This window comes from Toxotes jaculatrix, chromosome 16 (genome assembly GCF_017976425.1).
Source record: "Toxotes jaculatrix isolate fToxJac2 chromosome 16, fToxJac2.pri, whole genome shotgun sequence".
Taxonomy (NCBI): domain Eukaryota; kingdom Metazoa; phylum Chordata; class Actinopteri; family Toxotidae; genus Toxotes; species Toxotes jaculatrix.
Window position 1 is genome coordinate 1838924 of NC_054409.1, and position 15188 is coordinate 1854111.

Below are 15188 nucleotides of genomic sequence, written 5' to 3' on the forward strand. Positions count from 1 at the left end.
GTGTTTTTGTGATGTTTCCTTTTTTATTATTAAATAGTTAAAACCCAGGACAGAATTTGGACAAAGTTTATAATTAAATAGAAAATGCTTTATTATCAAAATTTTTTCAGAAAAATCTTTAAAAAAAAGTGCACGCAAACCAGTAAACAAATTAAAACAAACAAGTACTGTTGAGAAGCTATAATACAAAAATTAAATTAAAATTCTCAACAACAAAAACAACAACTGGTGAAAATATAAATAATAGTGTTTCCACTATACCTGACTAGCTTTTTACAAATCCCACATTTTACTGTTGTCTCGTTTTCAGCTTGAAAATACAGCCACACGGCGCTCCTCTTCCTCTCTGCCATTCTTCTATTGTATTTTCTCCCTGTGCTGATGAACCTGAGCCAGCAACTTGCTTGTTTGCTTTGCGCGTCTAACTCATGTCACGTGACTCACGTGACGGCGCAACATCTGGGGGGAGGGCAAAGTGTGCCTGCTCTGCGCTGACAGAGGAGCGGCGAGTCTGGCCACCTGGCTGTTTCCTCTTTGCTGAAACTGCAGCATTGCAAACAAGAGCGGAGCTTAAAGTAAAGTATCGATCTCACCAGACTAGTATCAATCCAATACCAATACCAACTTGGTATCGATACTATCGATATTTGGATCGATCCGCCCCACCACTATTGAAAACTTTCTTCCAAACTGTTAAACCTGAGTGTGAATGTGGGACTTTTTGAAGGAGATTTGAGCTCAGAGATTTGATGCTGATCCACACTGAGCATCTTGTTCAGCTTCATATATCAAACTCATTGAATGAAGATTCAAAATCCAACACTTGCTAATTGACTCTTTACTTTGGAACAATTTCATCTTCACCTTCAGTTGACTTTTATATTTCTTCACATACAAAGCAAATATTCCACATTAAGACAGAAAGAAATGTTTCTTCACTCTTTGCTTTATGATCTGTGATGTTTATAGTGACTGAAGTTAATGAGAGCTGTGTTTGACTTTTAGTATCTGACTGTTTTTAAGCTGCATCCTGTTGGTTCAGGTGTTTGGAGTTTCCATTTTCCAAACTTGTACATTCTCAACCTTCTTCAGCTCTGAACAGATGATGAAACACTCAACGCTTTCAAGCAGGAACTTTGTCTCCTAAACTCACATCTTTTATTCTTTATTCAGGTTGAGTTACTGCAGTTTGTCAGAGATCAGCTGTGCTTCTCTGGCCTCAGCTCTGAAGTCCAAGCCCTCCCATCTGAGAGACCTGGACCTGAGTGACAACAACCTGCAGGATTCAGACCTGAAGGATCTGTGTGGTTTTCTTCAGAGTCCAGAGTGTGGACTGGAGACTCTGAGGTCAGACTCCATTGTTTACTTGTGTGCTGAGATGAACAAGATGTGAAAGTTGTGCTTTATTCAGTATTTATTAGGTCAAATCTCCTTCAGAATTTCTAACATTCAAAGTGTGAAATGGTTGAAAGGAAGTTGTGAAAGTGCTGACTCTGATTTTCAAAGTGATTTTTAAAGCTTTGAAAATGATTTGGATTCTGACTCTTACAGTCCACATTGACAGTGTCAGCAGTTTGACTGAGTTGAGCTTGTGTTATTCACAAAGTCTCATTGAGATCAGGATGTTTGACAAGAACTGATCTGTACAACACGTGTGAGCGGGTCTGAAGGCACAAGTGTTCATAGCTGCTCCCAATGGCCTCACTCACAGGCACAGTGAAAAGCCTGCTGTCACAGAGAGGACACGTCACCATGGTTTAAATACGGAGAGGACATTTTCACACAGTGTCTCCTGAAGACATTCATAGAGCTACACTCAGCTGCTGAGCTGAACAGGGACACAGATATTTGTGGAACCAATGAAAACAGAGCAGAGAGAGAAGTTCAAACCCTGGCTCCTTTCTCAGCTCCACACAGCCGACCAATCACTGAGCCCACTGGGTGTCAACGTCCCACTGTGTCTTTGTCACAGGGACACAAACTGTGGGACACAGACCCCCCCTAAGCTGACAGCCACCAGGAAGGTGGGGCCAGGAATCCCAGAATGCAATGCTGGAACAGCAGATTCAAATGTGTGAGCAGAGAGTGTTGGATGAAGCTCAACTTGCTTTGGACCAAAGACACATGACTGGAATGTGATGAAATGTCTCATTCAACACACTGCACATGTGCTGAATGTCTGCAGCTTCTCAAACTCTCAACACAAACTTCAGTCACACTCAAAACATCAAAGGCTCAAACTATTATTTCACACAATATGAAAGATTTCATTTGAAACCTTAGTGAACACTTTGAAAACTTTCTTCCAAACTGTTAAACCTGAGTGTGAATGTGGGACTTTTTGAAGGAGATTTGAGCTCAGAGATTTGATGCTGATCCACACTGAGCATCTTGTTCAGCTTCATATTTCAAACTCATTGAATGAAGATTCAAAATCCAACACTTGCTAATTGACTCTTTACTTTGGAACAATTTCATCTTCACCTTCAGTTGACTTTTATATTTCTTCACATACAAAGCAAATATTCCACATTAAGACAGAAAGAAATGTTTCTTCACTCTTTGCTTTATGATCTGTGATGTTTATAGTGACTGAAGTTAATGAGAGCTGTGTTTGACTTTTAGTATCTGACTGTTTTTAAGCTGCATCCTGTTGGTTCAGGTGTTTGGAGTTTCCATTTTCCAAACTTGTACATTCTCAACCTTCTTCAGCTCTGAACAGATGATGAAACACTCAACGCTTTCAAGCAGGAACTTTGTCTCCTAAACTCACATCTTTTATTCTTTATTCAGGTTGAGTTTCTGCAGTTTGTCAAAGATCAGCTGTGCTTCTCTGGCCTCAGCTCTGAAGTCCAACCCCTCCCATCTGAGAGACCTGGACCTGAGCTACAACTGGAACCTGCAGGATTCAGGAGTGAAGCATCTGTGTGGTTTTCTGCAGAGTCCAGACTGTGGACTGGAGACTCTGAGGTCAGACTCCATTGTTTACTTGTGTGCTGAGATGAATATGATGTGAAAGTTGTGCTGACAGTAAAGTGCAGACATCACACTGATATTATACTGATCCACACTGAGGATCTTCATGGTAAAGTCTGTTTTCTTCTTCTGTGGTTTAGTCCACTGACTGTGGCAGAGCAATGTTGAGCTACAGATTTCAAAGCTTCATTTAACAAGAAAAAAGCTTCACTCTTTAAATCACATCCAAGTTTTTTCCACACTCACATCAACAAATATATATTCAGTATTTTCTTCTTCCAACACGACTAGAAAGTGATGAGACTAAAGTCAAAGTGACTCAGATACAGCTCTGGAAAAAACTGAGAGACCACTGCAAATTCTTCTGAAATCAATATCTCTACAGGTATGACAGCCATTCCATTCCTGTGTATGTTGAATTCCAACACAAGCACATCTCAGTCTACTTAATGAGGTACTGATTAGGTGATCACCTGAACCAAATCCTATTTAATGAGGAAAAGTAGAAAAACCACTGCTGTGGTCATCACTATGCTCTTGCAATAGGACTGGATGGATGGCACAAACAGTGCTGGTAGTACCTCAAAAGTAATAGCAATCAAAAAAATAACTATTGACCATGCCAAAACAGTTGAAAAGAAAAGTTTTGTTTGAGGAAAAGAGAGAAAAAAGAGGAAAATTCTGGCTTTACTGGCAGAGGGATACAGTGAGCGTCAGGTTGCTTCCATCCTTTAAATTTCTAAGATGGCTGTTCATAAGGACAAGGTCAAGCAGCAGACACTGGGGACAACAAAGCTGGCAGACTGGCAGAGGGTGAAACGACTGTCCACTGACCAGGATGACCGTCAACTCATGCGAATGTCACTCAGCAACCGTAGGATGACATCAAGTAACCTACAAAAAGAATGGCAAATGGCAGCTGGGGTGAAGTGCACGGTGAGAACGGCTCGAAACAAGCTTCTAGGGGCAGAGCTCAAGTTGTGTAAAGCTAGAAATAAGCCCTTCATCAATGAGAAGCAAAGAAGAGCCAGGCTGAAGTTTGCAGAGAGATCATAAGGATTGGACCATAGAGGACTGGAGTAAGGTCATCTTCTCTGATGAGTCCAATTTTCAGCTTTGCCCAATACCTGGTTATCTAATGGTTAGACAGAGACCTGGAGAGGCCTACAAGCCACAGTGTCTCGCACCCACTGTGAAATTTGGTGGAGGATGGGTGATGTGCTTCAGCAAGGCTGTAATCAGGCAGATTCGTCTTTGCGAAGGACGCATGAATCAAGCTACGTACAAGGTTATCTTGGAAGAAAACTTGCTTCCTTCTGCTCTGACAATGTTCCCCAACTCTGAGGATTGTTTGTTCCAGCTGGACAATGCTCCGTGCCACACAGCTTGGTCAATCAAGGTGTGGATGAAGGACCAGCCCAATCTCCAGACCTGAACCCAATTGAAAATCTCTGGAATGTGATCAAGAGGAGGATGGATGGTCACAAGCCATCAAATATACCTGAGCTGCTTGAATTTTTGCATCAGGAGTGGCATAAAGTCACACAACAGCAATGTGAAAGACTGGTGGAGAGCATGGCAAGATGCTTGAAAGATGTGATTGAAAATCGGGATTATTCCACCAAATATTGATTTCTGAACTCTTCCTAACTTAAAACATTAGTATTGTGTTGTTTAAAAATGAATATGAACTTGTTTTCTTTACATTATGTGAGGTTTGAGAACACTGCATCTTTTTTGTTATTTTGACCATTTGTCATTTTCTGCAAATAAATGCTCTAAATGATAATATTTTTATTTGGAATTTGAGAGAAATGTTGTCAGTAGTTTATAGAATAAAACAAAAATGTTCTTTTTACTCAAACACATACCTATAAATAGTAACAATGGAGAAACTGATCATTTTGCAGTGGTCTCTTAATTTTTTCCAGAGCTGTATTCAGAACAAACTCAGCATGTTTGTTAAATGTCGTCACCGTTACATGAAGTGAAAATCTTTTCCATTTTGTCTCAATCATTTGTTGCCTTTCCTCCAAACTTCAGCCTGACATGTTTGTTCTCTGTCAAAACTTTAGGATCTTTAGTAGAATCTGAAACAAATGTCAACAACATGAGTTTGTCTAGATGGAGCCACTGGTGGAGCTGGAAGAGTTTAAGAGCTGAAGTCACTATGTCTTTATTGAAGCAGCAGCATGTTGTCATTAATATTAATGAGAGCTGTGTTTGACTTTTAGTATCTGACTGTTTTTAAGCTGCATCCTGTTGGTTCAGGTGTTTGGAGTTTCCATTTTCCAAACTTGTACATTCTCAACCTTCTTCAGCTCTGAACAGATGATGAAACACTCAACGCCTTCAAGCAGGAACTTTGTCTCCTAAACTCACATCTTTTATTCTTTATTCAGGTTGAGTTACTGCAGGTTGTCAGAGATCAGCTGTGCTTCTCTGGCCTCAGCTCTGAAGTCCAACCCCTCCCATCTGAGACACCTGGACCTGAGTGAAAACAACCTGCAGGATTCAGGACTGAAGGATCTGTCTGATCTTGTGAAGAGTCCAGACTGTGGACTGGAGACTCTGAGGTCAGTAGAGGGTTGGAGTCAGTCCATGCTGCTTTCATCAGTATTGTACTAAACACAGTTTGTATCAAAGCAAGGATCCAGTGTCTCCTGTAAACCTCCAACCTTCTCAGTGGCTGCTTTCCTCATTGAAGCTGTGAGAGGAGAACGGGGACAGGCTTCAGGATTGGACAGAAAAACAGAGACGAAGAGGACAGTCAGCCAATCACAGCAGCCACAAGCTAATTGTGATCTGTTGTTGTTGTGTTCATGTCAACAGGAAATAAAGCTGGATCACAGCTGACAGCCTCACAGGATGTGTAGAGACAGTTGTCCTCATTGGTCCAACTGTCCTACCATCACATCTAATCTGAGACTGTTTGTTGTCTCATTTCAACAGTAAAGAATTGATGAGTTTGATCTTTGTCACAGCTCTGAGATCAGTCTGACTGCAGCCTGCAAATCACTGGCTCTGATTTCAGAGAAGCATCATGACATTTTGTCAGCATGTGGTCTGATACAGAGCAGAACCTCTGCTGAAGTCCAGTGATCACATCTGTATATCTGTCCATCTGTCAGATACTTTCAGTGACAGCCTCCATGTTTATTTGTCAGCTGATATTTCAGAAGCAGATCAGATGTTCATCAACACACAGAGACTCTTTCTTTAAATGGAACATGAGTTGACATGTAACAGCAGTGAATCCATCACTAAACTGTTTGTGCAGTAATGAAGCTTCATGACTCAGCAGTTTATTTCCACTGTGGACTTGGGTGAAATGTTCATAGTAAACAGACTTGATGCTAAAAGTCTCTGCAGGTGTGTGAGCTTCCAGCTCAGTGTCTTCACTCCAATACGTTAACATGAGAGCTGAGAGGAAGCTGCTACACTACACAGCTGCTCCACTTCTGCTCTGAACAGGACTGAAGTCCCTGCTGCTCTTTATACTGGATGTGCTGCATCAGTGACTGACAGCTGATGAAGTGAGTCTCTGTAAACACTGATTTATCACCTCTGTTGTCTGTCTTCTTCTCTCAACAGCTGGTGGCCGTGATCTTTCTAAAGGAGAGAGTGAAGAGGACGGTGTGTGTGTTGAGAGAGGACGAGCTGTGTCCTGATGATCCAGAGAGGTTGAAGCAGCAGCAGCTTGTGTGTAGAGATTACATTAAAAAAATGTAATCACTGCTGTAACACATCAATATTTACATTATTCTACTGTTAATTTGAGATTATATGAAGTATAATGTGAGGGGTTTGTATGTCTTTTTTTACTTAAAATCTCACAAATGTAATGGATATGTAATCTGAAAATGTTAAATGTTTACTGTTTCAGAAGGACCCAAAATGCAGAACTCAATCCTCAAAGACCAGGAAATAAAGTATTTCTTGTCTGAGTTTGAAATCCTGATTCTAGTCTCCCTGTTCTGGTTGGTTTTGTTAGTATTTCCTATTTTATTTTGAAGCCCTGTTCCTTCCTGTTTTTGGTTTCCTGGACTCCGACTCCATACCAGTGATCTTGAGTAAAGTAAAGGGACATTATCACTGTCCATCTGCCTGGTGTGTCTGCGTTTGTGTCCTTCCCTCGTGTTCTTGGCTTCAGCCGTTACAACAGTAATAAGGAACTTGCTTTCTTTTTGTCCCTTCATCACAAACAATGTGTCTCAGGCTCTTACGACAAACAAAAAAGAAACTTCATTATAAATAGTTTGAAATGACTAAGTGCATTGACAAATAACTACTGAAGCTGAACTGTATAAATCTGTGTCTAATTTTTGTGTATTTACCTCAAAATGAACTAGACTCCACACATTCAAAGTAAGAAACATGTCAGCTATTGCAACAGTGAGGCTCACTGATGTGTTTTAATAGTCTCTGGACAACAACTGAGCTCAATGACACAGAGGAATAAGTCATATCAGGCTTTGGCTTCACAGGTAATGTGTGTTAGTGAGATCAGCTCATTGTTGGTTTTGGTCTTTTCATGGGAAAAGCACAACATCATCAGCCTTATCCTTTACAGCAAAGCACAGCAGTGGATTTTGCTGAGTAATAAAATGTTGATGTGTAATGATCAGCTGGGCTGTGATGACCAAATAGTTTCATATATTATGTTTGCATCATTTCACAGTGGTGTTTTAAGGCTGGTTTGACTCTTTATTCCTTATTGAACAACAGAATATTGGATCAAAGCGTTTCCTTGGTGACCTTCTGGAATGTGTGACATGAGTTCTGTTCTAGAATGTTCAGTCTGTGACTCAGCACTCTGAACTCTTCTTCAGACCTCACTCACTCTTCACCTTGAACTCAGTGTGTTCAGTTGTGCAGAGAGGATTACCCGTGTTTTAGTTCTCAGGTCGATCATCAAACTCTTACTGGAGTTAAACAAACTAACAGAAACTAATGAATAACATTGTCTTCTTTTGTTCAAAGGTGCTGTTTGAAACATCCATCTATAATGGAGCTCTGCAGATCTGCTGGCAGATACAGAGCTACAAGACTCAGATAAGAACTTCTATCCTCCCAAGCCCACACTAATACAAAACACCAGCTAAATTATTTGACGTACGGTCAAGCCCAAAATTATTCATACCCCTGGCAAATTTTGACTTAAAATTACTTTTAAATGTAAATAAAAGCTGAGAAATATTTTTTTCCACGATGATGCCTCTTGTGCATCGTCTTATTATCTTCTGGGAGACACCTGTGTCATTTCCAATCAAGAAAACACTTGTTGGTTGAATAAAAGTAACTTTAAGTCAAAATTTGCCAGGGGTATGAATAATTTCAGGCTTTACTGTATCTCCTTCATGTTTTTTTTAGATGGCAGTGGTGATGCAGCTCCTAAACCTCCAGCAGAAGAACCAGATCCCAGCTCAGGTCACTGCTGAAGAAATGATCAACCTCATTTTGGTGGAGAACAAATGTTGGCTGAGAGAGCGCTGAGTTACTGAGACTCAGACAGTCCACCACTACACCTTTAACTCTGCTCATGTCACACCAATCTGTCTGTAGTGAAATAAAGTGCAGGAGAAAAGATAAAGCTTCTTTTTTCGTTTTGATTCTGTTTGACCACTTTGGGAGTTTGAACTGGAGGATTTTGATGAGGAGGTTTCCAAACCTCTTCTGATGCTGGTGAGACTAGAATCCCAATAACACTTCCAACAGTTTGGAGTGAATTGTTACATGAGGCTGATTTTAATGTCTAAACATGTAAAAACTGCTCTTCATATCTAATTTCTTGTTTCAGGTGTGGACAGTGAACGTCAGCAATAAAATGAGGGACGTTGAGGTTGAAGCCTGAATGCTCCTCACGTCCCCAGAGGCCTTATCTCCTAATTTTCAGTGAGTCACATTTGACACACATTCTTTATTAACAGTGGATCTACAGTGGTTTTTAGTATCTCTGATATATTCTGAAGGGTTGTGAATTAGAACATCCTAAAGTCATCAGCACAGCTGGAAACTATGATCCTGAGGGAGAGGCAGCAGGAGGCACCCAGCACCAAAATGGTCTGTCCACAAGAGGTGGATCCCAGAGTCCTGCAGGGATTCTCGGTGCTTCCTCTTCGTCCCCTCTTCAGACCTTCCCAGGCCCTCAGCAAACATTTTCTTGTGACATTTATTTTGTCAATAACTTTTAAAAGACTTGTTTAAAAAGACTTGTACTGAATATGAAAACCATTCTGAAAGTTAAAATAAATAAATAAATAAACAAACTCATGACTCAAACCAATATTCACTGAGATACATTTGGTCAGATTATTAGGAGGTGGTGATGCATGGAGGAGGGGCTTCTTCTAATCTCCCTGCCACACTTTGCCCTCTAATGAATATTAATCCAAAAGAATAAAAGCAGCTCAGAACCAAATGAAGCATTTAGTTTGGCTCATTTCAAATTTTCTGTGAGACAAGAAAGTTCATAACATTAAAGTCTTTACATGTGGAATAATAACCTCAGCTCATCGTTCTCAAATAGGGTTTGTTTACATACAGTGACTTCAGAAAGTAGATCAGTTTTTACAACTTTGGTCCTGAGCATATCAAGGGACAGGAAACCCCCTGGCATGTTCACAATACCATCTGCAATGGATCACAAATGGGAGTCCCCTACAAGAAGAACAAACTGCAACAAAGGGAGAAACAACATTTCTGTTAGACTGAGAACAAAAAACCCTAACCCAAATCATTAGCATGTTTTTGGTAACATTTACCTTCTTGTCTGGACACTCGGCTGGAATGACCAACTTGTGACCTTATGACCTTGGGAGGTACATACATTACTTTGCACATTCAGTTGCCTTCCAAACGTGTTATAGAGTGAAATATAGGACACGGTTTACCGCTAAACCACTCTGTAAACAAATGACTCGTGTGTGTTCCTCTCACACACACACACACACACAGACAGACAGACAGACACACACACACACCGCACTCACTCACGCTACTATGAAAACATTGGAGGTAACACACACTACTAACATGTTCTAACAAACAGGAACATGTGTTAGAATGAATTTGGTCAGAACAAACAATAATTCCTACACACAGACATATCCACGTTACATTTCACAAACACTACTTAACATTAATAAAAATGACCATAACACAAGCAAGCTCCGACCACAGAGCTTAGTACTCACCATGAGCAAAGTTCATGTCTGCAACAAAACCATGAAAAAATGTGTGTAAAACGGTGTGTGTGTGGAGTGTAATGTGACTGTGATATGTGAGTGTATGTGTGTAAAAGAATCCAAAGGAATCCTCAGTGAAAATTTCAGCAAAAAGCCTTGATCGATGTTTGTCTCTCACTTGCTGCTAATCCAGCCAGTGTGGAACAACCACGCCAGCAATCCAAAGTGAAGAGTATTTATAGGGCATGTTTGGACAAAGACCCGCCCAACCAATTAGAGCGCTGTGGAGGCGGGGACTAAACCGGACACACGCAAACAATGAAATAATGTTTCCAACTGAAAATACGCTATCATTGGAAAAAAAGCAAATTATATACCACAGTAAAACTTGTACATTATATCCTGCTGCAGCCCGTAAATTTCATTTCAAAACAATAAAAAAAAAAAAGATGGATTATTAACACCAGGAAAGATTCTTATAGTAAAATCCCAAACGTTTACATTCAAAACAATTCTGATTTGATTTTATATCTTCAACATTTCTCCTCTCATGTAAAAACCTTCCTCGTTTAATATTTATATGTGCATACAGAGAAATAAATGATAAATAAATCCTGGTCACTCATTAGGCACAGTGTGAATCCTTAGAATCACAACAAGAACTAAACTATTAAATGAAAACATGGTGAGAGAAAAGCATGTCTGTATGCACTGTACTGCAGTCCTGTTCTAACAGTAGATGCTCAAACCTCACTTTTATACATTGTGATCGTGCATAACTTAATAAAATAATAAAAAATAACATCTTCATAGATAAATGATGTATAAATCCATGTCACTACTTTTCATATAAAATACACATAAATATACACAATACAGTAATGTGCTCTTTCCTCACACTCTGGTTTTCCTGTGACTTTGCAGTAGACATTATTTTCTGTCTTCACCTCTTTATTGAAAGTGAGGAGTGATATTCACTATCTCTCCATTGCCACAGACAGTTTTAGTTGTTGTTTCTGCAACAGATCAGCTGCTGCACAGAGAATCATTTTGACTCATGTTTCTTTTAGATCTCGTTCAACTTATCTTGTGCTGTTAGACCTTAAATCCACAGAGTCCTGCTGTATGTTGGTCTCTTCTCTGCATCACACTGAGAGAACAGTTACACCTGTCACCTGAATCAAGTAGGAAGCTGATGGTGAAAGTTAAAGCTGACACTATATCATCATGTTCTGGGAGTAGAAGCTGTAAAATAACCAGGCTGGATGGAAGGAGGAAGCTTTTTTTTTCCTCCAACATTATTTCATCATTATTTTCAGTTACTGGTATTTTCTCAGTCTGGGTCCAGAAACAAAACTTTCTTTGTTTACTACAATGTCTTTAAGGTGATTCTTCATCTGTTTGTAAGTTTGTGTTTTAATTGTATTTCTTTTATTTCTCTCTCTTCTGTTGTGGGGCTCCTGTCTCCTGATCTCCTTCATCCTGGATCTTCTTCTTCAGATCCTAAAACAATGACTTATTTTTATGCTGGTGTGAGAGTTTACATGCAAGTGTGTTTGTTAACTGTGAATCACATTGTGGTTAAGTTTGTGTTTGGGAGATTTGTGTTTATGGATACAGATGAAGGTATCAGGTCATTCCATTATCTGATGATCTCTACCTGTTAAACCATCCAAAGCAGCTCTGCAGTGTTTCCATCTGTGTTCATGTTGCTGTTTGAGGGTTAAGACTTGGTTTCAGGGTTAGAATTGGGTTTTGGTTAGGGTTAGGGTAAGAGCTAGGGAATGTATTATATCAGCAAGTGTCCTCACAAATAAATAAGTACAAGTATGTGTGTGTGAGTGTGTGTGTGTGTGTGTGTGTGTGTGTGTATGAGAGAGAGAGAGAGAGAGAGAGAGAGAGAGTTTGTCCTTTGATGCCTTTGATGTATCAACATTCTACAGTCTGATGTCACAGGCTGCAGTAAGTGGACACACAGCCAGAGACAAGTTCAGAAGTCAAACAGGAGCAGAAACAGTTGGACTGGACAGGACTTGCTCATGATTTAGGAAGAAAGAAGCACTCAGATATTTCTGCACAATTATTGACAAGGAAGGGAGGAGCTACTGCTGTTACAAGGACAAGGAAGAAACTACAGGAAAGTCCAGATCACCTCCAAGGTTTTCAGTAAGTCAGTACATGTTAGTAGTTCATGTCAGTGTTTAGTTTAGAAGTTAATGTTTTGAAATGTTTTTGTCCAAATGATATGTTTATGAAACTGTGACGGCAAGTAATCATACCCATAAGCCCGGTGGTTTGATTGTGTGCTTATCATTCATGGACAATATTGTTTTTTTTTTATGCTGATCATGACTGTGAGATATTCTCATGGTTGCTCAACTTCTTAACTTTGTTTTGGTGTGATGCACTGTAGTTTGTGTTAAAGGAAAGGATTTCTAGGAAGTCTGTACTGTCTGCAACAAGATCCTTTCTAAAGAAATTCTAATGGAAATGATGGAGTTGGATGTCACAGCACAAAGTGGAGAGTGCTGTGTGTTATTTTATGAAAATACATCAATGTACTGTAGGTCAGGTCTGTGATGTATCATGATACTTGATGGAGGACTTCACTTTAAGTGCTGTGAACAGGAAACAGTTTGATGTGTTGGTAAAATCTTCTTATTTCCAATGTGTGAATCACTTTCATCATCTCTCAAGATTTGGCCCAAAAACAAAGAAGCACAGTTTAAGACTCAGGAGAAATAATCTCCCAGTCCAATGCAAACTAACCAGCACACTGTTTCCACTTCTACAATCATCTACTTATTATTGTGCTTTAAAGTTTCAGCCTTCTTACATTTACCTATCACTGAGTCCACTTGTGTCTTATACTGAACACTAGGTTCAAATCTCCTTTTGGCTTTGAGCCTTGATTTTTAGTTCATTTCCAGTTCAATACAATTATGTCCTGTAGTAAATCTCCAGAATGAGTCATAGGACTTAAAGTTGGATCAGCTGTTGCATGAAGTGTTTCAGGCTGTGTTCATGTTCACCCTCTTTGGTTAAGGGACAGTAAAACAATCAGTGATTTCCTTCCTGCCTTGAAAACCTTAGTCCTGAAACTGGAATCTAAAATATGTTGATGTGTTTGAGGTGGCATGTGATGCATTTGGATGAGTGTTCATTTGCTGTGTTTTGAGTGTAGGAGGAAAACTGTTGATGACTGTGAGGACAGAATAAGTTTGGAAGTTTAACTCTGCCACTTTAGACTCTCAGCTCTGATTCTTGTTTTCTGCTCCATGCAGCTCATCTACAGGACTGTATTAAGTCCTAGTTGTTGAAGGATCTTAATTATTAAGCAGTGAAACTATTTCATATGAGGAAATGGTGCATTCATTCTTTGAAATGTTTCCTTTCTTCTGTTTCCTTGTCTTTTGATGATGGTCACTAAGCTCCAAATCTTGTAGCTGTTCAGAATTCAGCCTCAGTCAGTGTGAGAGAGCTGATATGTTTAAAGGTTCATAGACTGAAAAGGTTCTGAGAAGTTCTCTTGAAAAATGGATCCTAAATTTAACTCTAACAAATTGCACAGTCCTGAAGCACTAATGAAATATTTGATGGTGTGTTGAAGTAAAGTGGGACACACACACACACACACACACATCTTGTTTAGATGTAACAGAGCCCACAGCCATTCTGAAGAATGACACAATCAGAAAATCCATTTGGCCTTTGAGGAATTTAATTGTGTGCCTGCTCCAAATGCTATGCTAGGTCTATGTGGAGCAGCTTGTGTGAGACATTATGTTTCTACTAACCCTTATTTTAAGATGCACACACACACTTTGTTCTGCAAGTAGTTATAGTTTGTTATGTCAGAGCAGCATCAGGTAAAACAATGAAGAATGATCAATACAGATCCTGATTTGCTGCAAGTCCTATATTCTCCATGATGGTGTGTGTGTGTGTGTGATGGGAAAAGAAGGATGAAGGAAAAGTTGTCACTGCAGCAGCTGTAGAATTTTATTATTATGAGCACAATTACACCACAAGAGCTGTGTTTCCAGTTCACTATTAAACACAATGATGTACTTTATTTCTTCATGATGACTCTTGAAACTTATTGAAGAGAGAGGAGAAAATTTCTTCTGTCATTTTTGCCTTTTTTTTCCCCACAACACTCATTTTAAAGATTTTCATGATTCAAAGAAAAACACATTTTCTTGTTGGTCAGAGAAAAATGATGAACTGTTCCATCATTTATCCAGAAGTTTCTATAGTAATGTGATCATTATTCTGTGACTGTGACAGGAGGAGTTCAGTGAATTGATGTGACTCGTCTGTGCTCTGTCACTGCTCATTTTAATGAAGTATATATTCCCTCTCTGTATTATGATATTGGATTGTAACTCAGCTTTACCACAACACTGTCATTGTACACCTGTATGTTTTGTTCACCGTGTTGATCCATCTGTCTTCCTGTATTCATTCTCTCACTCCCTCGCTCACTACAACCACATACACTAAATACACTAAACTGTAGTAAATCCATTATGTGTGAAACATAATGTGGCTGGATGATGTTCAGAGGAAACAGATTTTTGAATGAATGAGGTAATGAAGTTTATTAACAGCAGTGGAGGTGGGAGACTGGGGTTTGTATCCAGAGTCCACTCTGTGGTTAGGTTTGGTATTTACAGCTATTTAACAATATACACAAGCTAACTTGCATACGGCCTAATACAAATGTCCCACACACACATTTCATCAGAGAGACCAGCTCTCAGAAATAAGTCCAGCAGTGGAGACAGTCCAACAGGCTCCACATGTTTCTGCACTACTCTACTACTGTGCTGAGAGGAGACTGTACTGAAGCTGTCCGCTGTACCATCAGCCTCTGAGGCTGCTCTGCTCTCTGTGTCACACACTGCTACTGTACATGAAGACTGCTGTCAGCTCGGCTCAGCTCCACTCATCACTAACTTCATTTAGAGCAAACAGAGCTCTGCTGTAACAGGAAGCAGCAGAAAGTCAGAGGCTTCGCCA